Here is a 13780-nt window from a genome sequence, read left to right on the forward strand (position 1 = left end):
AATATATATAGCACCAAGTTCCCAGTCTATCTACCTCATGAAGCCCAAACCCAGTGGTCCAGTACCATGCCCTCCTCCTATAACTAGGCTTCCTTTTGCATGTGTCGTGAACATTTCTCTCCATATACATTGCTTGACCAGGACGGGAGACTAACTGGTTAACTGCTCAGTGTCGTTTCCCCTACATACTCCATTTTAAAACAGAAACTTTGCTGAAACATTACTGTGGGGGTGCTGCTGAGCTGCCAAGCAAGATAGGTGCTTGACTGCAAAGCTCCAGCTTGAAGCGGTGACTATTGTATATGTAGAGTTCTGGGGTGTGCATGCTATCGCCCCGTCGCATGTGTGTATGGAAAAATGCGATGCCAGGAAGGTCCCACTAGAGTCAATCTTATTTGGGGGTAGATATACAACTGTAGGGGCACTGGACCCAGTGGAGGCAACATGAACTGCCTGGTTGAAACTTAGGTATGCAGGGTGCAGGAGTTCAGTTTGCTAGGCGAGCACCATCATGGGGAGTGCCCAGTCTGCTGAAGTAAGTGGGTGTAAATGTGATTGGAGATTTGTACCCTCTGCGTAAGTTTGTAAGTTGGGCAAGAAATTAAAAGCTTGGTTGGGGGCAACCCGCTGCAATTGATGCATTACAATCAAATGAGGTCTGCCTTTAGAGCATGCTGGCCGGTTTCCTGCACTAACCCCTGATTAACTCGGCGAGATCATATTTACTTGAATAGATAGTGGGAGACGGGGGAAAATGGATGCCTGTCCTGCACAAACGGATCACTGGTGATCGACCCGATTACAAAAGAAAAGTGGGAAAGTGGAGATCTCAGAGAAACAATGGTTGATGCTTTGCAGTCTAACAGAGAATGTCATAGAATTCAAAATGTTGTCGAATTCAAAATTCTTAATAGAGTGCAGTAGCCACCGTCCAGGATTCGACTATTTAATGCAGATTGTGCAGGCAAATGCCACTGGTGTGAGTGCGAGGAGGCAGATTTACTACACAAGTTCTATTCATGCCCCAAGCGGTCTTCATACTTTCATACTCGAAGGAAGTGTGCCGTATTCTCTTAGAGGTGATTAACCTGCATTTACAGTTGTCTTCTAAGGTGTGCTTGTTGGACTTTACTGGAAAGCTTTCCTAAGTAAAGAGTGGGTTTCAGCATTGGGGCTGCTGTTGGCTAGAAAGCGCATATTACCGAGTTGGAAACTGAATCGCCCTCTTACGGTTAGTTATTGGATGAAGGATGTGGTATGGACAAATGATATGGAGGAGGCTTTTGTCTTTATTGCCTGCTCGGTGCAGCCCCCGAGGACATTTGGGCTGCCTTTCGCCAATACCTCAGGGACACGACGAATTCAGAGAGCAAGAGAGTTGGAGGTAAGTGGATAACTCAAGTACACAGATCAAGATGCTATGTATATTTACACATGTATTTTCTGCGTTTTTGTATATCAAACTGTCATCACCAAGAGTTTTAAATAAAAAAATAAATGTTGCTGCGAAAGTACTCGATTATGTATGTGGCAGCGCCACCTTGCCCTGACAAGGGCACACACACGCATCCATATGCTGCATGGTAGGAGGTCCGGAGAGGAATGAAGGAAAGGCCGCCGGCAGGATCCTACCTGCCTGCCACCCAATACGGATTCATGTCGACATGAGGAGCCTCTATTTGCATCAGGACTACGGTTTTGGAACATACAAGTCTACATTCAGTTGCCTGCTTTCCAGGTTCTCTGTTTGACAAAACTCCAGTCCTGAATCCATTCCAGGTTTTGGTTTAATCCACCAGGTGTATTCTGGTAGATGCATGAGTAACATAAATGGGGGTGGGGCCTTATATGTTCTCACCTTCCCAGAATGTGGGGGAAGACCTTGATTAATATCAGTTGAAGCATGCTACAGAAGGGTTGTGGTGAAACTGGATTGCTTACAGCTGCCTTTGGTTTTAGCCAGCTCCACCCTGTGTGGGAGACACAAGCTGGAAGGGCTCCCAAAAACTGCCTTTCACCAGTAGCAGTTATTTTAGCAACGGCTTCTTTCACTGGGAGTTCCTGCGACCAGCATTATGAACCTTTCCTTGAGAGGTTGCGTTTGATTCAGAATCTTTCCTGCTGTGGCTGCACTGCATTGCACCCTGCCCTGTCTGCGGTTACAGCTTTCTGTACGTATATGTGCCGCCTTTCTGCAGCACCCCGCTTTTCTGTGAGCTTTTTTCTATCAGGCTCAACTTTTTCTAAGCGCTGTTTCTCCATGCAGTCCTAGTTTCTCGCTTTCCAATCTTCTCTCCTGATCACCAAGTCTATATATTCTTCAAGTTGGAAGCAACTTTGCGTCACAGGCTTTCCTATTAGTTTCTCGCTTTGCTCTGCCTATAGTTGAAGTGGCTATTCTTTGGTGCTCTGAGCTAATGTATGTATTTGCAGAGTTGGGAGCAACCAACTGTCTGGACTGGGATTAGTGCTTAGAGCTTCCCTATATTCCCCGACCACTAGCATCCAGAGTTCCTGGTCTGCTTGCCTGGTAGACACAGATATGTGCTCCGATTTTTGGCCCATGGTTTTCCCTCTACTAGCATCCCTGTGTGCCATCTCCGTTAGCGCCCATGTTATTGTATTCACTCTGGTTTTCTGCCTTTATTACACAATTATTCCACCTTAGTACCCCCGTTACAAATCAGGTTGCTGTATGACCCTTCGGTTAGTCTCTGGACGCCAGATATGGGAAGACTTCCTTTGCTTCAGCCTAGTCCTTGGATCTTACCGGTCTCAGTACACTATGTTCATCTTTACCTTACACTAAGTGCATCTGCTTCTTCACCACATCCTAGTTATGACACGTGTTCTGCTGGCATTGATGCCAAGGGTCAATGCCAAGGGATTTCTGCAAACTCCCAGGAGAGCCCCTGATCATATTTCAGTACACCCCTTGTGTTCACTTTCGATATGCAGCTCTTTGCTTACAGCCAGCTTTTGCCCCTGCAGCCGCTGCGACCAACAGGCTCAAACTCTTTCAGCTTGTTATACACCCTGCTACTGCCATAAGTAGGCATTACCACCTCCCAAATCCTCCTGGACCTGCAGTGCCTTCAGTTGGCATCATATATTGTGTCCTCCGTTTCCCCAACATCCGCGCAGTGTGTGCGCAACTCTCCTTGAAGAGTGCAGCTCGGGAAAAGAGCAAAGCAGCTGGAATAAGGCACAACTCAACACTAACAAAGAGTGGTGGTATTTCCTAGCCTTAGAAAAAGGCACAGTACCCGAAGAAAACTGGCCGATAACGGCTCTGGTGGAGGCAGTGGCCTGATAAGATACAGGGGCCCGTGCCCTGGGGCAGATTCCCCCATTCTTGCCACAAGCAATACCAGCCTCAAAAACCCCAACATGGAAATTATGGATGACGAAGTTGTAGTGTGTGTGGTTTTAAATAAGGAAGGGTCTATGCAAAAGTCTGCCTATTCCAACTCGGTTTTAAATCTCGATACTGAAAGAAGGGAGAGAACCCTGGTTAATATGAATTTTGCAAATACAAAGCAAGAGGGTGTTGTTCCCTCTACTGCAGCTGTGAATATTGCTCATTGAGTAAATATGATACCCCTTTAAATGGTGTAATAGTGAATTGTATCCAATATTGGCATGGGGTAAATAAAAATCTATATACTTAGCATCGGTCGACCTTTCATCTGCGTGTGATGCGGTTAGCAGTAATGTACTATGGAAGAAATTGCAACAATGGGGTATTCCTTTAGGCCTTTTGAGGCCAATTGTTGGGCTTCATGAAAATGGCAAACTCCAAGTTCGTCTGAATCCCTCTGGCCAATTGTCCCGCACAGTTCAAACTTCTTGTGGAGTTAGGCAGGGATGCGTACTCGCGCCCTGCCTATTCAATTTATATATGGCAGATAGTGCAGATTGTTAGAATGTTAGAAGTCATCTACTTTTGTTAACCCAAAGTTGCAAAATCTGAAACCATATTGGTTACCTTACGCAGATGATTTTTTGGTTTTTGACTGCACCCGCCTCGATCTTCAGCGCCTAATCAATGCCTTCTCAGTCTATGCCGATGCTCATTCCATGAAGTCGAACATTCCTAAAACAAAGGTTATTCAATTAACCAAAGGGAAAAGGGGGGCCAGGTTTTGCTGGAGGATTGGTAAAGAACCTCTGGTTGAAGTGCAATCCCTAATATACCTTGGTCTTTTGGTTACATCTACCCCTAGTTTCACTGAGCTACATATGTGGATCAATGATAGAGCCTCCTTAAAGACTAACCAGTTGGTAAGAGTAGACAAAAGATATGGGAAATGTTCCTTATGGCCAGTGATAAGATATTACTTAGGAAAGACAGTCCCTAAATTATTATATGGGATAGAATGTTACACATCTGCAATTCTTGACCAATTAATGGTGATAGAAGCTGTAATCTAGCGAAGAATCTTGGGACTACCCAATTCCACTCAGATTTGTGTTATCAGATATTAATAAGGACTGGTATTCCAAAAGCTCGAGCACAATGGCAAATACGGTCACTTTTCTGGAAAATTCAGCGTCCAGTGGAGGACTCGCTTTTTGTCGATCTTAATTATATCCTGTAGAAAAAGGGAAGCAGTAAGATTAATTAAATGAATTTAATTGTCACAAAAGCTTCTTGTTAAAATAGGCACTACTGCTATGGAATTGGTGGAAAATCCGACCAAAGTTAAAAAGCTTTTGTTTTATTATGATTAGTCGATCACTATGGAGACTATGCATCAACATTCTTCCCTTAGTCACCTACAAAAACAGCTACAAGGTATTCTTGCCCCTTACCAATTTATCCATAAAAATCAACAAGATCACTTTTCTTGCGGTTTCGTTTGAATATAATTCTTACAAAACAGATTTTGCTAAAATATGGCATGCTATCACCGGAGCAGATGGCCTGTCGTTTTTGTACAGTTGTGGATCAAAGTGAAACTCTCAGACATTTGATGCAGAGTTGTTCTGCGATTAAGGGAATTAGAGAACTTTTTAAAGATGCTGTAGTAAAGTGGTCTATATGTTTAGCCGGTCAAACAACTTCACTTGTAATTGCAGTTACTGGATTTTTTAAATCTTTGAAATTGGATCTTATGATAATTTTTTCGTTTATATTTTTATGACTACATGAAAAATAATGCAATTTTATCACTTTACCGATTTTATAGCATTATTCATATTCTTACATTTTCAAGAAATATATGCAATTAATTCTAAATGTGAATATTTTGCATCGCTTGTAAAACTAACATGAAATGCGATATGTTAAAGGTTGATAAAATGGTTTCTTTTTTCAACCAAAAAACATAAATAATTAAAAAAACCTGGAGGATATGTGAAGATATGAAGCTCCTCAAGAAGGCCAGATCATGTGACTGTTCACCTGACACTATGCCCTGCCTCTTCTCCCTCCAGAAGCCTACCGTACTGCAATGCTGTGAGGGAGCCCCCCACTGGGATCAGTCCTCTCAATACTACTACAGCTCTCTCCCCGCCAAACTTGGAAAGGCTGTGGAGTTGTAATTCTTTTTCAGTCACCTTTGTCCATTTCACCTTCCACTCTTTATAGCACCTTTCTTTCTTTGAAACCACTTCTCTTCTTTTACCCATCCTGTCTCTCTTGCTTTCCTCACTGTCTATTGCCCCCAGGCCCCATTCCACTCATTTTGTGAAGACCTTCTTTCTTTGCTCTCAACTCTTCTCCCCCAATTACCCATTTGTTCTACTTGGAAATTTCAATCTTCCTCTTCACTCTACTCGTTCCTCTGTTCCCCTTCTCTCTTTTTCACTCACATGGGTTCTCAACTCTTCTGTCCACCATCTTATTTCTCTGGCTCCTCTGTAGATCTTATTTTCTCTTCCTTTAACTGACATGTCTGCCTTCCCGATCTATCCTTCTGGCCACCTTTCTTTTTCTTCTCCTTTCTTCCTAAAACTGAAACTTTCTCTGACGTGGTCTATGTTCCTTTTATTCTTTCTAGATTACTTCTTTTCCTAATGCACTTCCCAGTGCAAACTATTTCTCCCTTCAAGCAGCTGATGAAGCTGCTGCTACTCTTCCCTCTGCACTTCTTGTGACCCTGAACTGTTCTTTCTCTACCCGTCCGTTTCCTCCTTCTCAGAAACCACCTCAACCCTGCTTATCCCACCCCCCATCCCCGTGCACCCCGCTCTGCTGTGCAGAAAGAAGATGGAAAAAATATCAAACTTTCTCCAGTTTAGCCCTAGTTTCTTCTCTTCAGTCTTCCTAGGAAAACTCTTTGCTTTAAGCTAAGAAAATGTACTTCTCCGTAACTCACCGCCTTGCTTCTCAGCTTCGGCGCCCTTTTCAGCTTCTTAACTGTATTCTTTCTCCGTCTCCTCCTGTGCCCTCTACCTCGTCTACTCTTTCTTCTGCAAATTACTCCTACTACTTCACTTGTAGGTTTCCTCCTTATGGTCAGTCATCCTTACTTCTTCTCATCCTCTACCTCCTTCCCTCCCCAGACCACCTTCCTCATTCGCCCTGCTCCGTGATACTGCCTCATTCTAAAATGTGCACATCCTACTACTTCGCCCCCTCTGATCCTATCCCATCCTCTCTTAACCCTCAAGTCTACTCTTTGCTTATCCCCTATAGAACCGCCCTTTTCAATCTCTCTGTATCTACTTTTTCGGTTTCTTCTTCTTTCAAACATGCAATTATTCTTCCTAGCCTCAAAAATCCACCCGGTCTATCCCTCTCTCCCTGCACATTTCTGTCTCATCTCTTGAATATACTTAAGTGTATAGTGGGCATACAAGTATCCTCATATTTGGACTCATTCCCTACTTCCTCCACTCCATTTGGGGTTCTGTCTTTCTCATTCTACTAAAACTGCCTTTGGACAGGTCACCAATTCTGTGCTTTAAATTCTAAACTTTCTTCTGTTCTGGTGCATCTTGATTTATCTGCAGTTTTTGACCATGTTGATTACTCAATTCTTATTTCTAATCTGTCCTCTTGGCTTTTGCTAGTTGGTTTCTTCAATGGTTTTGTTCTTACCTCTCTGACAGAACTCTTCCTCCGTCACCTGGTCTGGCAAAATCTCCTGTTTCTTTGCTCTTCAATTTGGGGTCACCCAGGGTTCAGACCTTGACCCCCCCCTCTTTCTACGCCATTCGCATTGCTCATCTCTTCATTGAAGCGCTCATGTCACTTTTATGCAGATGAATCGGAGATCTGCTTCTTTCGCCAGCACATTTTATAACACTCCAAGTGCCTTACTGCTGTTGGATTTTTATGCACTCCCTCATCCTTCAAATGACCCCTCACTAAGACTGAAGTGCTTGTTTTTACCCATGCTTCTACTATTCCTCCTACTAGCCTCTCCCACCTCGCCCCCCCTCATTCCCTCTCCTTTTTCACATCAGCTCGAAATGTTGTGGTCTCTCCCATTCTCATCTTTCTCCTGTCACATTGCCACTGTAGCACGCAATTGCGGATACTACCTTTTCAACATTTGTAACGCTAGTCGCCCATCTCTCTTTTCACTGTACTAAAGCTCATCTATACTCTTGAATGCTACAATGTGGACAACTGCACTCTTGGTCACTGCTCTCTTGCCTTCCCGTATCTCATCTTCTGTCATGCTGCATTCTAGTATCAACACCCCATCAGGCACCCGTCAGTCCAACTACCCTTCTGCCCATTCACTCACACTTACCCGGCAGCAGCGGTATGGTGATGCCACACCCGGAGGAAGACGGGCATGGATGGCCGCCCAAGGTTATTGAGACAGTTTCTCCATTGGCAATTACCACGGTGTTACTCAACGGTGTGCCATAGCCGCCGGCCCAACCTGGTTCTGCGTCACGTGATCAGGAAGAGACGATCATCTGATGATTCACGGAACGTGACGCGGAAGCGCCTGGAGAAACGTGTGCCACCTGACCCTGAGATGGATGTCACCCGACTCATCAGTACAGTTAAGAACAGCAGGTACGCGCCGACAGTGCTTCACAGCTGCTTCGTTTCGAGTAGTGTTTGGCGTTCTTCTCTTTTTTGATCACGGCTCTTGACTACGGAAAGTTAACCGATTCCTGTGTTAATTCCTCGGATTACGGACTACCTCATGTTTTGTCTTTTGGATACCGACCCCTGGCACTGCCAACTGGTTTTGACCTGGATTAGCCCTTGGACTTGTTTTCAATCTCTGGTTCCTCCTCTTAGATTGTTGTTTTGGACTGCTTATGGATTTTCCTACTCTGATTACCAATCAACCCTACTGCCTTTACAGGTGCTTAGTGTGTTTCCATCTGGAGTGCTAACCAGGGTTCCATCGCCTCTTGCTGCTGCCGGATATACACTTGCTCCTGCCCTGCTTTGTCCCTACTTAGGGTATGGTTAACACCCAGTCCTCTTTTGCCTAGGTAAGTCTTGTGATTCACATCTTGTTTTGGGAGTATTAACTGCATTGCCATTGTGTTATACTTAACCCTTGCTTGCCTTACAGCGGTCTGAGGGGTTTACGGCGTTCCTGGTTCCTGTCTTTCGACACTCAACATCTGTGGCCTCAAGGATCGCACGGGTAGTTATTTTACTATATCCTCGTGTGGTACTTGGGGACGGAAGTTCCATAATCTACACGACCATCAAGACAGAACAGACTGTGAAGCCTGACTGGTCGTCCGGATTATGGAGGCCTCAGCCAGGGACCCTGTGGCCGCTCTATTGCAAGCCGTCACTGTCCTTAGGGCAGACATGGCTGCAGCTACTACAGCCATACATCATCGCCTCAACTCTATATAGAGTTCACGCCACCCCCTGCCAGCGGATTCCGAATTCGGGGATACGACACCCCAAACCCCAGGTCCCTCCATTGCTCCTCCAGCCCCCATCCCAGTGGTGGTCCCTACCCAGTTTCCTTTAGCAGCCCCTGAATGATACCATGGGGACCCCAGGAAATACCGCACTTTTTTTGAATCAGTGTAAGCTCCACTTTCTCCGTCGACCTCAGGCATTCCCTGATTCCACCACCAAGGCTGCTTTCTTTTTATCCCATTTGTCAGGCCTTGCAGCCACCTGGGAAAACCCGTTGCTAGAAAATGATCATTCAGCCCTCTATGACTTTGACCTACTGGTAGACGAAATGTCCAAGGTGTTTGACACTAGGTACAAGGCCCAGTCCTGAGATTTGGAGCGGCTTTGTCTCGCTCAGGACAAACAAACCCTCATTGAATATATAACTCGCTTCAATCAGTGGTCAGCAGAAACCCCCTGGCCTGAGAACAAAAAGGCTGTGGTGTTATATAGGGGGTTATGTAGTTCTATGAAAGACGCCCTCTCGGTGGTACCATCCCTCCCGGCAGTATACCCTGACCTGGCTTTGTAGGTGGACGCCTGACGAAACCGAGCGGAGGGCAGAAGCTGGTCTTTCTGGCACTCACTCTCTCCCTCGAACCGTTGCATCCAGTGAACCCATGCAAGTTGGTGGGGTACATAGTCCCATAACCCATACGGAACGAGAAACCCGTAGAACAGATAATGTCCATTGAGGCCGCAGTAAAAGCAGGCATTATGTCAAAGAATGCCCTCGCCGCCCAAGAAACAAGAACCAGGGTTTTCAGAGAGCTCGCCCTTGAGAATGAGGGCCAGGGTGAGCACTTATCAGACCCCCTCCGAGTCAACCCCTGCATTTGGATCCATAAGACCCATTATAGACCAGGCTCTGTTGAAACCAACCCCTGATTCCACACATCCCGTTCAGGTTGTGATCGACTCAGGGGCTACTGGTTGCTTTATCGACATCACACTTGCCAACACACTTAATTTGCCTCCGATTACCAAGAAATGCCCTGACCCGCTGCAGGCAGTCAATGGGACATCCCTAGCTTCCGGCCCGATCAGGCAGCAGACTGCTCCCCTCGAGGTTGTCATACAGGGTACCCATAGGGAAACACTATCTTCCAACCTTATCGCCACACCTCAGTTTGGGATCATTTTGGGCATACCCTGGTTACAGCAACAAAACTGGCTGATCAACTGGGGAACTGGCCATGTCCTTTTTGAATCCGAGATATGCCAACATTATGGTCTTGTGGAACCCGAGGGGGTGCCTACACCCGCACAAGCACTTGGAGCAGTTGCCCTTCTTGCAATAACTGAGCTCATACGGTAGGCACTGTCTTGGCTGGCATCCCTTCGGTTTACCATGACTTTCGAACTGTGTTTGACAAGGGATCGACCGAGGGACTGCTCCCGCACAGACCATAAGATTGTCCCATAGACCTGGTTCCTAATGCCCCAATACCAAAAGGCCGGATCTACTCCCTCTCTCCTTCCGAAGAGCTGTCTTTAAAGGAGTACATACAAAACGCCCTACGTATGGGTCACATACGACTACCTCGCCTGCAGCGAGTCCAATATTTTTTGTTCTGAAAAAGGAGGGAGTCCTCCGCCCTTGTGTGGATTACAGGCATCTGGACGCCATTACGGTCAAGAACCGCTACCCAGTCCCCTTAATTTCCACACTTCTAGACAGGCTGACCCACGCTTCCATGTACATCAAATTTGACCTCCGGGGGGCATACAACTTGATCCGTATCCGTGAAGGGGATGAGTGGAAGATGGCATTCTGCACCCGACAAGGTTTGTACGAATATAGACTGATACCCTTCAGGTTGTGTAATGCCCCTGCCACCTTCCAGCGTTTTATGAACGATGTGTTCAGCGACATCTTGGACACCTATGTCGTGATATATTTGGCCGACATCCTTGTATTTTCTCCTTTACTGGAGGAACATGTTATCCACGTCAGAGAAGTATTATCCCACTTGAGCAAGAATGCACTTTTTGCTAAACCTGAAAATTTCACACTAAGGAGGTAGAATTTTTGGGATTCCACATCTCCCCAGGTGGACTAACCATGAACCAATCCAAGATCCGCGCAATTACGTACTGGCCAGTTCCAGTGAATCTCAAAACTCTACAGTCCTTTCTTGGATTCACCAGCTTTTACTGGCGTTTCATTCCAGATTTCTCTTCCATCGTTGCTCCTCTGACGACCTTGACCAGCCCTCACGTCCCTTTCCAATGGTATGCCGAACAACATGCAGCCTTTGAGTCGCTTAAAGTTTCCTTCACCACGGCCCCGGTTCTTCAACATCCAGACCCGGAACTCCCTTTCATTGTGGAAGCAGACGCTTCATCATTCGCACAGGGGGCTGTTCTATCCCAACCATGCCCCGCGTCTGGCCACCTACATCCGGTTGCATACCATTCACGTAAATTCACCTCTACAAGTCACACTACATAGTCACTGAAAAGGAACTCCTTGCCATCAAAGACGCATTTCAAGTCTGGAGACATCCGCTTCTGGGGGCTAAGCACCAAACCATTGTGTACACTGACCATTGGAACCTGCAAGATCTAGCTACGCTCAATACGTCAATAGCCGGCAAGTACGTTGGCATCTGTTTTTTGCGGCCTATGATTTTTTTTTGATAAAACATTTTTTATTATCAATTGGTTATAACATAGACAAAAAAACCAAAACCAAAGGGGGGGAATAAAAGAGGGACGAGGCAGCTACATCTAATGGGGCCGACACGGCCCGTCTTGCAGTAGTAGTATGTCTTGCATCACCATTCTCATGGAATACGACTACAGTTCACAAGTGTTCAGAGTAACATCCCCAGAGTCCATATACATCAGGGCCCTCCCTCCTCCCATGCCGCCCATATTTTAGAGGCTTTGTTCGGACAGCCTCTTGCGTTATAGATCCTTCTTTCGATCATAGCACGTGTCCATGTCCAGTGCCCATTGCTCCAGTGTCGGAGAGTCCGGGGCTCCCCATTTTTGTGCAATATTGCGCTTGATTAGGGCGGCCGCCGTATGCAGTAGCAGTTCTTCCCATTTATTCAATTCGTGCTCCCCCGGTACTCCCAGGATTAGGACATGCGGGTCCATTTCTATTGTTTTGGAGAGTATCCGGGCCAGCTCCCGACAACAGGCCTCCCAGAAAATTCGGATGCGGGGACAGGACCACAGAATGTGAAAGAAGGTCCCCTCCTCATCCCCACATCTGAGACAGTTCGGGTTCGTTGCTTTTTTCCACCCAAACAGTGCAGTTCTAGTATAGTACTCTCTATGCAGTATTTTAAGTTGCACCAGTCTGAGTCTCGAGGAGATGGCGGCTTCCCGTGGGTGCATTAGTACCCGGATCCAGTCCTCAGGGTCGATATCCCCTACATCAATTTCCCACTTGGCCATTAGACTGGTCAGCTCAGGAGTCGCGAAGGATGTGATGGCATTATAAAGAATGGATGTGCATTTGGAGGGGATACATTCAGGCAAAATGTTGCGTTCAATAGGTGAGCATTCCGGGATATTGTCCTCTGTCGATATGTCACTCTTAGGGCATGGGACATTTGCATGTGATGGTATCTCTCAGTGTCTGGGAGCTGGAATCTGCGTTGTAGGTCCGCAAACGGGGCAAGAGTCACATCTTTGAAGACATCCACTTTCTGAATCCCAGCCCTCACCCAGCACGGCCAAGGTACGAGTTTCGCAATTTCCCTCAGGTTGGCGTTTCGCCATAGGGATTGCACCGCTGATATTTTGTTCCCCCACCCCACAAACTTGTGTACGTTCCTCCAAGTGGTAATAATCTGTGCCTTCATTATTAGTGGGGAGGCTCTAGGGGGGATTTGATACAATAGCTGCAATGGATCGGTGTTGTGCATAGCTCCCACATCGGCTTTGATATGGGGTAGTTCCCGGTCTCCGTGCAGTAGATCATTGACCACCACCAGTTGGAAGGCCTAATAGTAAGTCTGAAGGCGGGGCACTCCGATCCCACCCTCCCAGAACGACCTCTGAAGTGTGGCCAGGGCTATACGCACTTGTCCTCCGCCCCATAGGAGCTCCCTAAGGAGGGTTTCTACCCGGCCAAATTCGGCCCCCAGGATCTGCAACGGGGCACTTTGAAGGACAAAGGAATCGCGGGAGAGCCAACATTTAAAAAAAGGGCAGCTCTACCCATGAGGGTCAGGGGGAGAAGCTTCCAATGTTGTACATCATTAGAGAATCAGTCCATGATCGGTTTAAGATTGTGCATGCTATAACTGGTAAGATCATTTGTTATCCAGATCCCAAGGTATCGGAAGCCAAACTGTTCTATGTGGTATGGGCAGTCAGATAGGTCGGGTTGACCCCCTCCTTTCACAGGGAAGAAAACAGATTTCTTCCAATTGATCCTTAGACCGCTAAATTCCCCGTATTGGACAAGCATCTGGGTCACTATGGGGCAGGTTCGGACAGGCTCTCCCAGGTATATCAGGAGGTAGTCCGCGTATAGGGATATTCGGTCTTCGTATCCCTCTGGCCACCTGAATCCCATCCAGGATGTGCTCTGGCAAAGCCATATGGCCAATGGCTCTATCGCGAGAGCGAAGAGAAGGGGGAGAGGGGGCACCCCTGCCGTATACCCCTGCCCAATCGGGAAGAGCGAGAGGTCCACCCATTCACCTTGACCTCCACCCGGATATTTGTGTACAGCAGCTTCACCCAACCCAGGAACCCCTCCCCGAAGCCCATGCGTTCCATGATCTCCCAGAGGCCATCCCATCGGATCGAAGCGAAAGCCTTCTCAAAGTCGATTGCTAGAAGAGCAAGCGGGTTGTTAATGGTAGGAGCCCTCTCTAGCGCCAAGTGAAGTCGACGCAGATTCATTCGGGTCGATTTGTGTGGCATAAAGCCACATTGATCTGGGTGTATTAGGGCATCAGCTACCGG

General features: G+C 46.8%; 1 protein-coding gene across 6 annotated transcripts in view; it reads right to left on the reverse strand.

Annotated features, from left to right (window-relative positions):
• Nucleotides 1-13780, reverse strand: part of ATP2C1 (ATPase secretory pathway Ca2+ transporting 1) — a 1883161-nt gene that overhangs the window by 1641686 nt on the left and 227695 nt on the right. Inside the window, exon 1 of one of the 6 annotated variants that reach the window (XM_069648733.1) lies at nucleotides 3989-4009. The exons of the other annotated variants lie outside the window; for them this stretch is intronic. The gene's annotated coding sequence lies outside the window, so the exon portion shown is untranslated. Of the gene's footprint in view, nucleotides 1-3988; nucleotides 4010-13780 lie in introns of those variants that run through there. 6 annotated transcript variants of the gene reach the window in all.

Source organism: Ambystoma mexicanum, chromosome 2q (assembly GCF_040938575.1).
Source record: "Ambystoma mexicanum isolate Mex_15411 chromosome 2q, UKY_AmexF1_1, whole genome shotgun sequence".
In the NCBI taxonomy this organism is placed as follows: domain Eukaryota; kingdom Metazoa; phylum Chordata; class Amphibia; order Caudata; family Ambystomatidae; genus Ambystoma; species Ambystoma mexicanum.